General features: G+C 46.6%; 1 pseudogene; it reads right to left on the bottom strand.

Moving 5' to 3' along the window:
- On the bottom strand, positions 1-17,172 carry LOC136463748 (transcription factor bHLH80-like; annotated as a pseudogene).
- Between the last annotated feature and the right edge of the window lie 337 nt (positions 17,173-17,509).

Below are 17,509 nucleotides of genomic sequence, written 5' to 3'. Positions count from 1 at the left end.
CTATCGCTTTCGGCAGCAGGTGCACTTCTCCTGCTCGTGTTTCAGAGCCTGCGGATAGGAACTAAGGTCAGTATGTACGTAATTCCTGACGATCAAGAAAGATATATATCAAATTAAATGGCCTTTAATTTGTCTGCTGTCAAGAATATAATACCCGCTTGCTTGTGATCAGTCGAAACTGAAACGCATTTGTCTTCAGATCAGTGCATTCTCTCTAGAAAAAGCATACAGTGACATATTTGTATACATGCACACGAATGTAGTAGATTACCTGCAGTTCGCTCTGCAGGCCCTTGATGTGCTCAACTGCAAGGTCCAACATGTCCGCGGTGCTCGTTTGCTGTGGCATCGATACATGTAAGCAAGATCACTGATCAGTTAAGTATCCATTCGCCTTAGTGTTCAGTAAGATAGTTATATATTGCTGCCTCATGCAGGTATATACACAAAACTATACCTAAGGAAGAACTGCTTTGCACAATGGTCATCATTCTATCTATCCGAGTGTTGTGACGCCTAGCCTCTTGTATAAATATAAAGAGGTTGAAGCCGGAATAATTTATTTCATTATCCAAGGAAATGTATGTAATTAAGTTGTGGCGTCATAGTTAATAGCTATATATAGATCAACTCGTAGTTATTACCTTGTCCATGTTGGGCACGAGGTCCTGCAGCTTCCTGAGCTTCTCGCTGATCCTCGTCCTTCTCTCCTGCACCATACATAAAACACGGTGAATATAGTCGCTGCTGCTGCATGCGAAACCACCCTGATCGTAGAGGTATTTTGGGATATATGAGCTAGTACAAACGTACGCACCCTCTCGGCGATGCTCCTGGGGTGCGTGGCGCACCCGCGCTTGGCGCGCACTTTCAATGGCACCTGGTCCTGCTGCAGCTGCATGTACCTGTCCATGCCCACCATCTCCAGCGCCGTGCCCGCCATGGCGCCGCTAAACTGCATTATTCACGCATGATGTATATATAAAAATAATAAAATTGTAATCTTCTCTGTTGTAAATCCTCCTCCACATTTGTAATCATCAAACGAGCCGCTTTGGGGCTTCATTAATATATATTCAGGTGGGCAAATAATTCCCCGGTGACATTAAAAAAAATGTATATATAAAATTGCGCGGCAAGAAATGAGGAACTAGCTAGTGCGTGCATTGCAAGTTTGCAACATACTATATATAGATGTGGTATGCGTAAATGTGTAGTCTTCCATACCTGAGGGTCGTATGCGCCGAGGGTGGTAATGATGTCCCTGGACTCTTCCCACGGGCCGACGATGGAAAACCCGCCGGAGTACGAGCGCGCCGCCGTGGCACCACCGCTGCTACTCTCGCCAGAGCCGCGGCCCGCCGTGCTGTCGCCGCCCATCAGGTCGGCTGGGAAGCTGGCGCCGTCCTCGGAGATCCGCGAGAGGTGGTGGCCCGCGGCGCCGCCCTGCTGTGCCCCGCCGGTGAAGTTGAACTCGGACGACGGCTTCATCTTCCGGCCGCTGCTGCTGCTGCCACTACTATTGTTGACCGTTGAAGGATGATCACGCTGACCTTCGCCGCCATATATACCCCGCGTAGTTTATTCCAACCAAAACCAGCCGCGCATTGTTTAGAAAAAAACCACTGTCGACTTTCTCGAAAGATTAAAAAACTGTCAACAACTCGCCAAGATGGTTAATGCACGATCTGAACCAGTGGGCAACTAGCTAATTTACAAACTTGTGGCCTTCTGAAAATAGTAATATGATGGGTATTTTTATATATGCAACACGGAGCTAGCTCTTCAAAGTTCAAACTAAACACGGAGCTGAGATCAGAATAATGGAAGACGTCGACCAGATATACGGCGAGGACGTTAGGAGGAGCGCACAAAGCGCCAATCCACTTTGCAACTTGCATATAGGCTACTATTTTTTTGGCAAAACGGCGGTGACGCTGACGTCACGGTGGAGCCGTCAGCTGAACCTGGACTGCAGACAGCGCCGGGCCCACCGCAGCCAAGTGGCCGTGCCTTTGTGGTCCTGGTTAGGGTTTGAGCCAGAGCTACTAATTAATAACACCCCCATTAATTAGTGTAAGCCTCATATAATTCACAACTGTTGGCAATCTAGCTAGACCAGAATCTAGAGTGTTTGTTCAATTCGCCCCTCGAGAGATAGCAGTAGCCAACCCTGCCATGTGGGACGCATTCGGGTAGCAATAGCATTGACCGGTTTGAAAGAAGCATCGGTAGGGCATGTAGCGTAGGTGATGCCATCCAATCCACCTTGGCTGTCTCACTCTCGCAAACGCTACGCAAAGGGTTTAATACCTATTTTTGATCTTCTCCAATAATAAGACACAAAAAACAACCATTTCTGCAAACGGATCTCTATGAGAGAGGATACTTAGATTTGGGTTATGTCTCTCCTGACATCTAAAATGAGTTTTTCATATAGGTACTCTGTTGAAGGGTATAGATATTGCATTGGAGACCCAGTTTAGGTTTGTATTCCACAATAGGTCTCATGTTGGAGACAGCCTATATCCGCAAAAGCAAAATCTTACTGCTACAAAGACAGAATACAAGTCGTTTCTTATTTAGGGGTATCTCTTTCTAGTAGACAACTAATGTAGGTTGTGTACATGGCTACAGGCACCTAAAATATATATACAGCCAATCTATCTATCTATCTATACACACTATACCGGATGAGTCTCTTACTTTCCCTAAGAGACAGCTGAAGCAATGTCTACCATCATCGGCCATTTCTCGTTATAGACAACAAATTCTGCTTTCCAATTTAGAGGACACAAATTCTATTGACACATATATATGGTGTGACGATTTTCGCCTCAAACATGTTTACTATTTGCATCATAGAGTTTAAATGTAAGTTTTGTTTCTCTTGCAAATTATTCTGCATGTCCCAAATAGTAATATAAGGGTTCCTAGGATTTTTAGGATAGTTTAAGTGATATAAAAAAATTTGAAGTTGCATAAGCCAATCCGACTAATTAAGTACATGTGCGCTATATATGTTGAGGATATAAATTGCAGTTGTTTGGCCGGCGTCAAATGAATCATGGATGGTTTCTAATCTGCCAAAAGGAGGCCATGTCAACATCAAATCGTACTACTCCACTATCACATATTTATTTATTTTTTATTTCCACATATAGTACTCTAGTTAAGGATGATGTACAGTTTAGCATTTCCCATCATACTATATATGTATAGATAGCTCAGTAGCAACTAAGGTGAAATGAACATTAGCATATAGGCATTAGTATAAGGACAATTGTACATGGTAGGTTGGCAGAATCTACAAGGTATTTATATGTTTGACTCTAAAAAAAATTCAGCAAATGGATGGTTTTCTTATCCTCCGGTGCAGAAACAAGCCAGTGGACGAAAGAAAGAGTTAACCTCTTGACCAACTCACGCTCCTCTCAATTAGCTGGCCAGTATGTATTCAAAGATTATATATGTATAAAATTCTCTACCAAAGGACATATTGTACATGCATAATGACTTTGCAACAACTGATCCAAATTAATGAATGGATAAATGGAAGGCAACGACGCAAAACACATCAGCATAGTGTGCAAGTGGCAAACAGAACTTTAATTCAAAATGGGCTACTAGGATTAGAAAATGAGGCAACTGTAGACATGTGAATACAAAAGTACATGTAAAAAGAATAAAAACTAGGGCGACTTTCAAAATCTCAGACCCCACGTTTCACTATCGAGGAGACACACCAATAGAGAGAACTACCGCACCGCAATATAACCCTTTAGTTCTCCACCCCCTAGCAAGTTGTTAGTAGAGGTCTATATCGAAAAAGGCTGTATGTATAATAATGTAACATATGAGGGGAAAAACATGTTGCTTTCGTGTTATATGCATACTGTGATTTGAGATTTGATGCAAAATTAGTTTTACTGTTCAGTAGCTTATTAAGGGCCTGTAATTTTATGCTGAACCAAAGTTAATCCATGGTTTATTAACCACCATGTGAGTGAGTGTATATGTGATAGAAATCTAAGGTATCTTAAATACATGCTAGACAGATTAAAGAAACTACTATGACAAGTTGAAACTGTAAAAGATGCTTGCCGCCGCTGCCCTCCTCCATGGGCCATGGCAAGGGGCAGCATGTCAGGGACCACCAGACAGGTGGGCCCAAGCCCAGCACAGCCTGGCGGTGGTGTCTACAAAAGGGGAATCCGTGGAAGCCTAAGGATCATCAACCAAATTATCAGTAATTACCTTTACTTTTAGTTACTGTTCATCTTCTTCCTAGTATTATGTACCTGGTACCTGGTTATTTGCTACTTGAATCAAGTATCTGTGGGTAATCCTGGTTGGGTTGCTATCATCTGGTATCAGAGCCGTCAATTTGGTACTCCGCCATGGATCCATGCCTCAAGTTTGCCTACGACGAGATCCTCAGGAGGCTCGATGAGTTCGATGCTCGGATGGAGCGGCGCTTCTCGTGGACCATGGCCGCGCTGGAGCAGCGGGGCGTCGCAACCAAGCTTCGTGCTGACACCCTCGAGAGGAGCCCTGCGCCGCAGTTCTAAGTCCCGGTAGTCGCCGACACTGGGGTGGTCTATTCAAGCCTGTTCCTGTCCGGGGAGAGAGTGCCTACAAGCCGGCCACCCCCGACTCGTCCTCGCCTCCGCCGATGAAGCATAAGCTCGCTGTCGATGCTCGCATCGTAGCCGACAACTAGGGCGGACTGTTCGAGTAGCCGGCCCACTCCTCGGAGGAGCGCAGTCTTGACCTCTCCGTCGACGACGACATCACGGGGCTTGCGTCCACCATCCAGATCCACATCTCAGAGCTCAAGGATGAGCTCAAGGCCGACATCGCGCAGTTCATCATTGACCAGACCCTCGGCCCGCTCACCTCCGAGTCACTCCGCCTCGCGTCTGAGCAGCTCGAGTCGATGGGGATTAAAGGGGGGCAGATCCACTCTACCGGGCACAAATTCCTCATGCTGCCATCTCCCTCGAACCTATTTTCGATGACTCCCCGATGCGCACCACCTCTCCGCCAAGCTCTCCTCGCTATCCGCATTGGATCCGCCCACGGCCCTATCTTCTGGCGCCTCGGTCATGGTCCGCATCATCGTAGACGGCCTCCACGGCACCCAGTTCGAGGCCACCGCCCTTGACTTCAAGCCCGCGCGTGGCACCATCCTCGTCCACCTCGGGGACCCCCTCGAGTTGGCCTCCTGCGTTGTCGGCTTCGTCTACCGCAACCGCTAGAGATCCAGGAGGAGCACACGCTCTGCATCCGCAGCTGCGTGCTCCACCCGAACACCGACGCCGGCGATCCCCTCTGCCCTGAGTGCATCCTCGACGTCAGCATCATCTCAGGCCTCCCTGTCCTCACCTTCGTCTTGGGCGTCTCCATCATGGGCTACAACATCACGCGCAAGCTCGACTCCTCCGAGACCCATGTCTCGCGCCTGGGGAACTCATCTAGGACATCTCCAACTGGGAGAACTATAGCATCCTGATGATGCTGGACGCCACCACGCTCCTCGGTGGCGGCCACCATGCCACCAAGCAGCTGGTCTTGCCCCCGCCAATGCCAAGGAGCGAGCGCTGTCGGTCGTGTTTCCGTACGACGCATCCGAGGCCAGGAGCTCTGATCCGCTCTTTGGGCCTCCACGCCCGTCCTGGTCCGTCCTCAGCACCATCATCACCGCCGCTGTCACCTCCATCGACCTCGCCGTGTCCCTATGCGTCTGTCTCCCCAAGGTCACTGCCACCGCTTAGTTCTCGGACTCGGCACTCACCGTCGTCGACACGGCCAAGGGCGTCCGCGTCCAGACCCATGCCGTGCTTTGCTAGGTGTCCGTCGAGCGCCTGCGTCCCGTCGCCACGTCCGACAACCCCGCCTGGTCCACGCCGTGTCTCCGCGATCCCATCCCGGCGTCACGCCTCCTCGATGTCGGCTGTCGCGAGTGCCCCATCGTGTAAACAACCGTGTTACGAGTTTACTTAGCACCAAGACTAAGACCTAAAAGAGATTAACAAAACAAGTTGGCTGGGTTTAAGAGTTTAAAACTTACCTAAAATAATAAACAAATTCTATGTGACTCACTTTTATGGTTGAGAAAAATCAAAATAAATATTGTTAACTAGAGCTCTTGGAAGCTCAAAAATCAAATTTAAAGTTAAGATAAGCTCTTTTCATTAAGACGGCAAACACTTGAACTTACGTCTAAAGTACTATTTTTGGCGATTTATTATGGGCGAAATAATTAATTACTGCTTAAATATTTTGTTCCTATAGTTTAGTATGAAGTATCGACCATTGCATGAAATACTTGTGGGTTGGAGTTAATAGGGTTTATATCTTTTAAAAATTGTAACAAAAGTGTTAATGGTTGTTAGTTTGAACTGAATCTTAACTTTTCTAAGTATGAGAAAAGTAGTAAGATAATGCTATCTTGACATTTAATTTCTAACAAAAATGTTTAAACACTAGCTTCATATTCTTGCATTGTTGGTTGCTTCTAAGTGAGCATGTGAGCATGGTGTAGGTTGTAGATGTGTTGGGTGTCGTGTTGTCTACTTAAAATTTGTCCAAACATCATTAGAACGTGCTGTAAACCATGTTGTTGGTGCTCTATTTGTGAACCGACCCTCCAGTAACGAGCTCATGTTGACATCCTTTTATCTCCCTCTATGGTTGCTCTATGATCATAATGATTGCTTTACTAGATAGCTGGTAGTGTTGTCTTTAGGATTAGTGGATGGGTTGAACCTCAGTCAAGGTAAGCGGCAACCTTTGCTGCACTTTAAAACTCGTGCATGTCACTAGTTACACTTGTGTAGCCTGAGTCCACGGCCACCACACGCGCACGGGTGCTGCTAGTGTCGGGCTCAAGCTGTGGTCGAGCGGCTGTCGCTGGCCAGCTCGTGTGCTGATCGGTGCCACATAGCGCCCTTGGCCATCCCCGGCTGGCTATGGCTTGGCTCCCGCTGTTGCATGCGCGCCACGCTCGTGTGGCTGGCCGCTGTGTCACGTGCTGGGCCGAGCCGAGGCTGCGGCTACCATTGCTTGATCAACGTGGCGTCCGCCCCACACTTCTATTCACCTACTGTGTCGTCCCCTTAGCGTATGCCACTACCACCATGTCTGGTCATTGGCCCCTGTCATAGTGGCGATGGGATGCCCCGCTGCCTCGCCTTGCCCCCGCTAGCCGACACCGGTGAGACCCGCTCGGGTTTTGCCCTCCATTCAAGAGCGTCGCGCCAAGCCCCCTGAACCGCCACTTGTGCGCACGTGTTTGTGCTACCGCCATCGAATGGAGCCGCCCCATCTTAATCCACTCACCCTCGCTCGGGTGCCCTCTCTATGGCATGACCACAGCTAGAGCTCCACCTTTTCCGTCCTCCAATTCGCCTAACTCAGGGCTTCATAGTTCGATTTCTCGCGCCAGTATGTGGCATAAGAGGTCAACTAGGCGCCCCATCTTCCCCATGATCGGCCAAGCGCTACTGACCGCTAATTTAGCGTTTCGCTCGTCGTCGGTCAAAACGCTGTCGTGCCAAGGGGTTTGGGGTAAGGCTCGTAGGGTTAATAGTAGTTCAATGCTCGTAACCCCGAACTCGCCTTGACTCCCTCCATCCAGTGCTCGTGCTATTTTGGCCAGGGTGCTCATCGACGGTGGGGTGACGCGTCGATGTCCACCACGGAGCACTGCCGCCCTGCTCGGTCGCATGTGGCCAGCTCTGCTCGGTCAGCTGCTAACTGGACCATCACCTCGGATGTAACACCCTAGGTGTTAGGCTTGCATAATTTGACTTGCATTGCAGAGCATAATCATCAAGCATTCGTATATAAGTTTTTACATATGAAACATACAACTGAAACATGTGAAACATGCCTTGTTATTTTATGTTTCCTTTGTGTATGCTTATGATCATGTGTGAATAAGTGTAAATGGTTGATGTTAGTCACTAAAGCACCTTAGCTACACTTAGGATGACTAATGAAACAATGTTCATGTAGGTCACTTTGTCCAATTAAGCTCCTGAGTGATGATATGCTGGTTGACCTAGGAAGTAATTTATGTAACCAGTGTATGAAATGTTTGTGTGACCTTCGGAATACCTTAACCATGTTTAGAATGTCATTATGAACAACTTTGGTATTCATGACAAGGGCTAGTTTGGTCACTAAGTCCTAGTTGTAGTGTAAGTTATCATTTGAAAGTGTTATGTTTGACCTAGGTTGAACTATATCATAGAAACTTTGCATGGATATGTTCACTAAATCAAAGTTGTAGTATTTAAGTAGGGCAACAACTTTTATTTTTGGATCATAGGCTAGTTCAGCTCCTAACATGCTTGAATTTAGCTCACAAGAATCAAGATTTCACTATTTTTAGCACTTAGAAATTTTGCTAAGTCCTTTTTGAGTTTATAGTTTGACAGGCTTGACTTTGTGCTAATTTTTCTTCCTGACTGTTGAGAATTAGACTATGATGTCTTAAACAAATTTGTAGCTGGTACATAGATCTACAAATCCTGTTTTAACATTTTTCATTGATTTGCCACCGTTTAGGATTTAGAAGGGGTTGAAATAGCATCGTCAGGCTGAATTTCGAACTATGCTGAACGCCGCGTCGCGCCCGGTCATGTCCGACCACGGGCAGAGGCAGGCCACCGCGGGCCGACGTCAAGCCCTCATTGCGGCGCGTTGGCACTCATTATCTGTGAAGATGCGTGCCCTCTCTCAGACTCACGCTCCCACTTGCTCCCTCTCCACTGCCTTTTCCGACGGTCGCCGCGGAAGAGCCGAGCGCCGCCGAGCACCCGCACCACTCCACCATTGCCTAGCGCCTGCTCCACTGCGCCATTACTGTCTCCATCTCGCAGCTAGCTTTGCCGCATTCCCCTCTACCTCCTTGGTTTGGTTGCAGCATCGGACGAGCTACAGTGAGGGTGAAATCACCGTTTCCGTCCTTGCTGGAGATCTCGGCTCCCATGGCCGCCTCCACGGTGAGCTCGCCGCTGCTTGGCTCGCGTGTGCATTGCTTTCAATTCTTAGCGTTAGAGCTTGGTCAGGGTGTAGACTAGCTAGTAGCATGACGTTATCACATTTGGATGTCTCACCGACGCGGAACACGACACGCCACCACGCACGCGGGCAGAGCTCGTCGGTGCATCTCACCTAGTCGCAGTAGCCTCGGTAGACTCATTAGGACACTGCGGAGCTCGTGCGCTTCTTGTCGAGCACTACCGTGGCTTGTTGTGGCCGGCGCACCTCCGCACAGTGCCGTCGTGCCGCCATGGCCGGCGACGAGGTAGCTCCGGTGCGTCAGCAGTCAGCATGGGTACCAATCGACGTGGCTTGGTGAGCCGAGCACGTAGGTGTGGTAGGTTTCATCGGAGTGCTCGCCGTCGACGAGATAACGCCGGCCGGCCGCCATGCTCTGTTTTCGGTCACTGACCGGTGGACCCCGCTGACCCATGGGTCCCCTCTGTCAGCGACTGTTAGTTAGGATTTCTGTTATTTCTTTCATAGATTTTTGTACCAACTTTGAAAAATCATAAGTTGAGTTCTAGATGTCCATTTTTGGTGAACTAAATTTTGTTGTGTTCCTTAGGAAGTGTAGTATTTTATAAAAATATGGGATGTACAGTTTCTAGTATTTTTATTGGTGATTAAAATGTATTTATATAAATGCTTTTTGAATGTTTACAATCTTGTAAATTATATATCTTGAGCTAGAAATGTGATAAAATTGTGATTCCAATTTTGTTAGTCTTGTGTTGATATGCTCTAGCTAGGAAAAATATTATACTTGCATTAAACTTGATTGAAATATGATCTTTCTATTTATCTATTAATAAATGATATTTTCTGAGGAAAATTATAGGGATAAAAATATGTAAGATATTGCTATGCAAATTTTTGTACAGTAGTATGGCACTAGTATAAAGCTAGAAAAAATATATAATCTATTGTTTGACACTTTTCTATAGGGTTAACTATTTTTGCTAAAATAACCCTTGCTAGCTTGTCATTTTTGTATAGGATGTTATACCTGTCCAAATGGTATGAAATTTTCACAGTGGCCTATGGTGAGCACTAAGAAGCTACTGTAATTTTATAAGAATTTATTATCCACATTTGATATATGTTTGTTATTTCCCCTAATTATTTAATTAAATTAATAAAGACATTTAAGTAATTAAATTCTGATTGACCATGATGTTTTCTATGGTGCTTGTGATGCATAGTAACTGTTAATGTCCATAGTATGACTTAGAAGCAATTGGTTGTATGCAACTAATTAATTGTTACTTTGTAATTCCAATAGATGGTTGCATGTATAGTTTTGGTTTTGTGGATAATTTCATATTGACAATGACCTTTCCTATAAAACTTGTTAATAACAAAGTTGTAGAGAACTTACTAATCTACTTTGTGTTAAATTTTCATGGTCATAGGCCTTAGGGTTTAAGAGTTTTGGTTGTTATAAGTTTGCTATCCTAATTGTTTACTTTTTGGAGAGATTTGTTTGACTGAATTGTTTGACCTAGATAACTATTGAATCACCTTAAGAGTATTAAAAGAAAGTTGTATACAATTTCATAAGCTTTCTAGAATGTCCACAACCATATGATTTCGATGTATATAACTCTAGTTATGGTTAAAATTAGTAGCTGTTGTTTTGTAGTTCGATAAATAACTTACAGAAGTATTTGCTTAAGTAATAGAAAAGAGATATGCACCTACTTAGTAAAATAGGATGCACTTGTTATTACTTTGACACCATGCTGTTAAAAAATACTTATGAGGATGCATTCATCACATTTTATCATATTATACGTGTCATCATACATGCATTCACGATATCTTATGCTATATTCATGCATATAGGATCGACCGAGGAGATAACATTGCTGTAATTCAACGAAGAAGAGGAAGGGGATTAGCAGGAGACTCCTTAAGCCACAGCTCCCGAAGAAGAGGAGCAGACTTCAGAAGAGCTCCCCGAGTGTCCTGATCACCGCCCCACCTCTTTCCTTAAAGGCAAGCCTCGGAGCATTCTAAGTCTCCTAGTGTTTTACAAAATGCTACTTGAGTCTTTTATGATTGATGCATTAGGTTATAAGAGTTGACTATAAACACTTGATGGATAGAACTACCTTGTCCAGATATATACCCCTTTAACCGTGTGTAGGTCCAGGATCGAATATATGCTTAGCCATGCTTTGACTAGTAGAAGTCGGGTGATTTCCTGTCACCTGCGAGATATAGGTGGATACCGAAGCACGGTTGACTATATTTGCTATCGTGGAAAAGAACCATGGGGTAATATAAATAGAGGCTGGGCGGAGTCTATGTGTGGGTTGGCTCATGTGATTCCATCTATGCCGATTAAGGACCGTACCGTTGTTGGCGCTGTTTGACAAGATTGAAAGCCTGCCTATCACTTAGCTGGCTGGATAACTCGTTCTGACCATGAAGCCGAGTAGCTCAACTCAAGCCGGGCCTTGCTCTGTAAGAATGCGCACTCTGGATGGTAGTAAGGATGTGCGGGGAGCCAGCCATGAGCCCAAGGGTAGGGTAGTCCTGATCGTCCTGACAGCTGGTTGTCCCTGATTGTGCGGCGCTGGGCGAACCCGTGAAATGTGTACTTGAGTTGTACCAAAGGTGACCGTTTATCTGGTCTGCCTGGGTTTGTGTTAGGAATAAATTCTCAGCTGGTTGAAATCGATTCGAATCGCCGTCTCTCCTGGATAGTGAGAAACTTGGCTAGTCCCAATATTATAGTAATTGTATTGTGGAATGTGATGGTTCGGATAAGCATGGAATTACTACACCGGCTATGGTTACTATTGTATGCTCTTAAAATGATATATCACATGTTTGGCACATGATAGTTACTAATCTAGAGATGAATAGCTATAATTAACTTGATGACCGAAGTATAATTGTATAATTGAGTTAATCACTTTTTATGCAAAATGTTGTTAAGCTACCTTCACTTATAAAGCCTTGCATAATCCTTGGAGTCAATTTATTTCTGGTTTATGATGGATAAGTCTAGCTGAGTACCTTCTCGTACTTAGAGTTTTATTACCATTATTGCAGATGGTACCGTCTATCACGGTTATTGCAAGAATTGCTTCTATCCCGCCGTGGATGAGGAGTGAGCCTTGGGCAGGCATCTTTAATAATCCTTATATATGCTTTTGTGGATGGTGATCATCTATTGGCACTTTATTTGAACTAAGTTGGAAATGCTACTTTCAAACTTTACTTTGCTTCCGCTACTATCTATCAAACTTGGTTTGTAATAACTCTATTTCGTACTCTGAGAAATGAATTGTATCTATGAACTTTATGTAACGTGTGACATGTATGTTGAATCATGTACGATCTTGGTTGTATGTGGATCGTTTATCGAGACCCGTCGTGGTACTCGATGGACTACCGGGTTTATATGGGCTCAAGTATGATAGTGCGACCGCTTGCAAGCTGCCATTGTACTTGTGCTCTTATAAATTGATCGGTTCTACGACATCGGACGAGCTCGCTGTAAGCTCTTTATGCTCACCCGCTCACTCATTAGTCTTCTAGCTGCTCTAGCTCATCGGAACAGTCATGCCACCGCTGCGGATAGCCTCTCGTCGCTGTAGTTCACACCAGTGCGCTTCTGAGTCCCTAACCGCCACCCATCCTTGCGTGTTTAGCCGTAGATGGTGGTCCTTTTTTTTCTAAAGCATTTTCTAATTAGTTTCTAAGGTAAACTTGTAAATTCAATAGAAATTTGTGTAGTTGACCAAAAATTGTGAAATCAATTTTGTTCAGCTTCTAAAATCATGATCTATCTGCTAGTATATTTTGTTCACATGGTTTCATAGTATTTCCAAGAGTAATCTAATTAAATTGAAATAGTTAATATTGTTAAAACATCAACTTGTAAGAATTATTGTGAGGAATTGGTAGTAGTGTTGGCTCTGAGATTTTTACACAAAATTCCTAACATTATTAGGTGCTTACTTTAATTTTTGTAGCTCTATAGTAATTAATTTGCTAAGGTACCTAAATGAGCCCTAGTTCGAATGTATAAATTTAATCAATAAGAAGCCAAAACACTTTGGGATCGTAGGACGAAAACATTTTTTTTGGAAAAATACTTGACGACGTGGATACGTAACCTAGTATGCTAGCCGTTAGAGCTAACTTGTTAGCTTACAAGGCATAATCGTGTTCTTATAATTGTGGTTGCCGTGGGTTAATTACGTTTTCTACGCTGCATCTACGAATATCATAATAGGAAAACGATAGATATGGAGTCGATCCGAGTAGCACGAGGATGGTGCCTTGGTGATTATGTCGCCATGGTGGAATACTAATCCTTGGTTATATCTTACCCAAGTAAGCCCCGGTACATAACCCCTATTATTCTGCACTTTATTATATGCTTGTGCATTAAGTTTTGAGGAGTTGAATTAAACCTACTTTCATATATATATATATCCTTATCCTATGAGTCTTACTAGTATGTCAGCATCGTGTATATTGCTATGCTATAGGATTTGGTAGAAGTCGAGTGATTACCTGTCACTCGCGAGAGATATGAAATATATTATTGTTGTTATTATATTACTATCATATGGAATATATATGGAGGAAAATTGGAGACCGGGCGGAACGATACTTTGGATCTGGACTTGGTTAGGCATTCGAGCGAGACTCGGATTACACTTGTTCCGCCTGTGTCGATTGAGGACCGTCCGTTGCTGTGGATGGTAGTCAGGTCATAGACTTATTATCTTGAGTACATACTTGCTTATGGGAGCAGGGAGACTTGTTACCCTCTTGTCATGGGTTTCGGCTTTTTCTGGACCAACTTTTAGGGGTGGGTATTAGGTGAAGGTCTAAGCACCGTACTGAGACCGGGTCTCAGGTGTTGGGGGCTTGGAATCCAAGTTTGGACGAGGACCTGGACCCCTTGACAGGAGTGGAACGGGTTGGTCTTGTTTGTGCCAGGGGTACAAGCGGAGCGTGTGTTTCGGAGTACCTAGCTAGGATACATTAATTCGTGAATCGTCGTTTCCGTGAGACGGTACGACTTGGCTATGGTCTAGCACCATAGTAAAAACTGGAATATAAAAGATGATAAAATGGTTTTGATTGCTTACCACATGTTTGAAAGTAGCATATGTGATTACATAGAATGGTAAGTTAATGAACTAATAATGACTGCTAATAAAATTGAATATAAGGACGCATGTTTAGTAATGCTTCCTGTAGATGCAGTAATCCACAAACCAGATAGTCTTGTATATCCTTGGAGTCTTTTATTTTTCTCTTGTCGGGTAAGTCTTACTGAGTACAATCGAGTACTCAGGGTTTTATTTTCCCCTGTTGCAGGTAATCGGATAATACATAGAGCTGACTCTTATGTGTGGAAACCTTCTGGTGGGCTCGGTGGGCTCCGAAATGATTCCTTTCGTGCTACGGTCGTAGTGTTTATTTACAACCTTCACTAAATGTTTTTATAAGAAAAGATGTAAAAATCTGCTAGAATCTCTTGTACATAAATGTCCACTATGTTAATACTTCACCATATCATCAAATTAATCTTTGTTTCCGCTGTAACTTTGATCATATGTTTTTTTCCGCCGCAAGATAAAACTTGTGAACTTGAAATGTATAAAGTCGATTACATGTAAACTGTTTTAATCCCGCTGTTGCATTTAACTTGTTTAAATACTCTAATGTTGTAATAAAGTGATGTAAGAAGTGGTCAAGAATGTTGTAAGTTTTATTTTTTCTTATTTATGATCCTGACGAAAAATATAGATTTTTGAGTTGTTTCTTTGGGTATGCTCGACGAAATAACATGATTTAGTACCCTCTCTTAAATACTCAGTGTATAATAGAAGACAAGTACTCTCAAAAGAACATAAGAACATAAAATTAGGCGGTTCTGGCAGGTCGGCTCCTTCCTCTCCGTCCGCGCCGGGATGCGAGCGTCCGAAGTCCCCACACCCATCTGCGTTGTCGCCCCCGGCTCCGTGGAGGCCCTCGTCAACACCACCCTCCTCTCGGACGCGTCCGTGACTGCGATGCAGCGCGTGCGTGTCCCGATCTCGTGGGTCTCCGTGGCACCAGGGGCTGGGCGCCAGCGGCCACGCCTACGTCCACCTCGACCTCATCGACACCTGGCTCACCTCAGGGCGCTCATACTCGCCGGCGTCGTCTTCGCCACCGGGGGAGCGCCGCGCTTCCACCTCTTCAGCAACGACGTCTCGGTCGCCGTTCCCGCAGACGCGCCGGCGCGCCTCGTCTGCTACCGCCGCGTCTCCTCCGTCGCCTACTACGTCGACAACCTGGCCACCTTCGCCCACAACCACGGCGCGCACGGACCACGGAGACCCCACCGTTGTCATCGCCTTCAACCTCGGCCCACACACCGCCGTCCCCGAGCGCGCCTACATCATCTACGCCTTCGAGTCCTTCCGTTTCAGTCCAGTCGAGTGCGCACTCCGTGCCGTCCCGCTCGGTGGCTACGACGCCTCCCTCGACGATGACCTGGAGTGCGGCTCCGCCTTCCTCGACGCGCCGTTCGACCGAGCCGTCGGTCGTGTCAGCGGCTGCTTCCACCCGTCCCTCCTCCACGCCGGTGCCGGCCCCGTCCTCTACTGCCTGGAGGTGGCCCTGTACCAGTACGCGCTCTGGCCCGACGACGAGGACCCAGTGGAGACCATGGGCTTGGAGTCCGCGGCGAGCGTCGAGCACTTGGACTTCCTGTGTCGCGTGGTGTTCTGCGTCGCCTCCAGCAAGCATCCCCTCGTCCTCCGTTTCAGAATCACGCTGCTAGCTCTCGTCACGGGTCAGTACAGGCTCGAGATCGGCAAGGCTTCCAACATCATGCTGGAGTTTCTGGCGAACGGTCTGCTGGACGCTGACGGATGGACATGGCGAGCTGAACAAGGACGCGTCATTGTCATCCTGCTGTACACGTTCGCCATGGTTCACAAGCTCGTTCCAGAAGCTCACGAAGGGAATGGAGGAGCGATACGTCGAGAACGCGGTTCAGGAGGTTGCATTCCGCCAGGAGGTGCCCGCTCGTCAACAGCATGGAAGATCACTGCCACGGCTCGAGGGCAAGCCGCAATTCAAGGGGAGGGGAATGTCAGGGACCACCGGACAGGTGGGCCCAAGCCCAGCACAGCCTGACGGTGGTGTCTACAAAAGGGGGAATCCGTGGACGCCAAGGCATCATCAACCAAATTATCAACAATTACTTTACCTTTAGTTACTGTTCATCTTCTTTCTAGTATCCTGGTTATTTGCTACTTGAATCAAGTATCCGTGGGCAATCCTGGTTGCTAACACAGCAGCCAGTAAAAAGCAGCGCGCGCATCTGTTTGTGCAAAACCAGCTTGCCCTCATCTAGCAAAATTTCGGTACCTGCTCCCTGCTTTAATCAACCAAAACCGGCAGGTAAAGCTGGGCAGTGCACGACACGGAACAAGTTGCAGCAACTGGTTAGCTAGTGGCCGGTGCACTACAGCCAGTAGATTTCCATTGCGGCGGCCGGCGCTTATCATGAATGCAACAAAAACCACGCTGCGCCTTCGCCGGTTCGGCCTGCTTCTTCATTATCCTCCACACAGGGGAATTGGCCATTTCTCGATCGAAAGAGTTGGATGGATGAATGTCGCCATTATTAGGCATTTTACTAGCCAAATTGTTGGTTTCCTTCTCGTGTGATGCATGACAAACTAAAATCATGGTGAAGGACCAATTCGTGGCGGAAAAAAAAAACATGCCCCCAATTGCTAAAAGCACATATGGAAATTGATGAAGGCGATAGAACGCAGGCGGCGTAATTAACTGTGGTATGGTATCTGACTCACCGTTGTACACCACGAGGTTGGAGAAGAAGCCGACCGGCGAGCTGCTGTGCCGCGCCAGCAAGTCCATGGACCCATCGGTGGTCTGCCTATCATGGCGACGGTGTCCATCGTCGTGCTCGTGCCCCAGTGAGACGTCGTCTCCTCGGTACAGCAGGCCCGCCACCGCCCTATGGCCCGCAAGCCCGCCTTACTGCTGGTGGTGACCGCCCGACGAGGAGGAGGAGGACGGCTCCCCACCACCGCCGCCGACCGGCAAGAAGCGCCTCATGATGGTGACAACAACCCCTACCTCTCTCTATCTCTCCGGGATAAGTCGGGAGGGTAGCAGTGCACGAACTTGGGCTAGCCAGGAGGGTAGCAGTGCAGGCGCCCCCGCGTGAAAAGGGTCCGCCTGCCGGGAATTGAAGGGAAGGGGAGAGGGAGGTCGTCAGCTGAGCGAGGGAGGAGAGGACGACGACGAGGCACGCGCGCGCGTGGTGGCTGGGAGGGACGTGGGTTTTGGCAGATGCGCGCGTGCGTTCACGCGTAAAACTACGTCAACTGGGGTGGTGCCGTGGTGGTGGACCGGTGGTGCTGCGGCTGCTGCAAGTGGGCGTGGTGGGCTT

Source organism: Miscanthus floridulus, chromosome 7 (genome assembly GCF_019320115.1).
Source record: "Miscanthus floridulus cultivar M001 chromosome 7, ASM1932011v1, whole genome shotgun sequence".
Lineage (NCBI taxonomy): Eukaryota > Viridiplantae > Streptophyta > Magnoliopsida > Poales > Poaceae > Miscanthus > Miscanthus floridulus.
The sequence above is the reverse complement of the archived record's forward strand: the minus strand, read 5'-3'. Positions and strand labels throughout refer to the sequence as shown.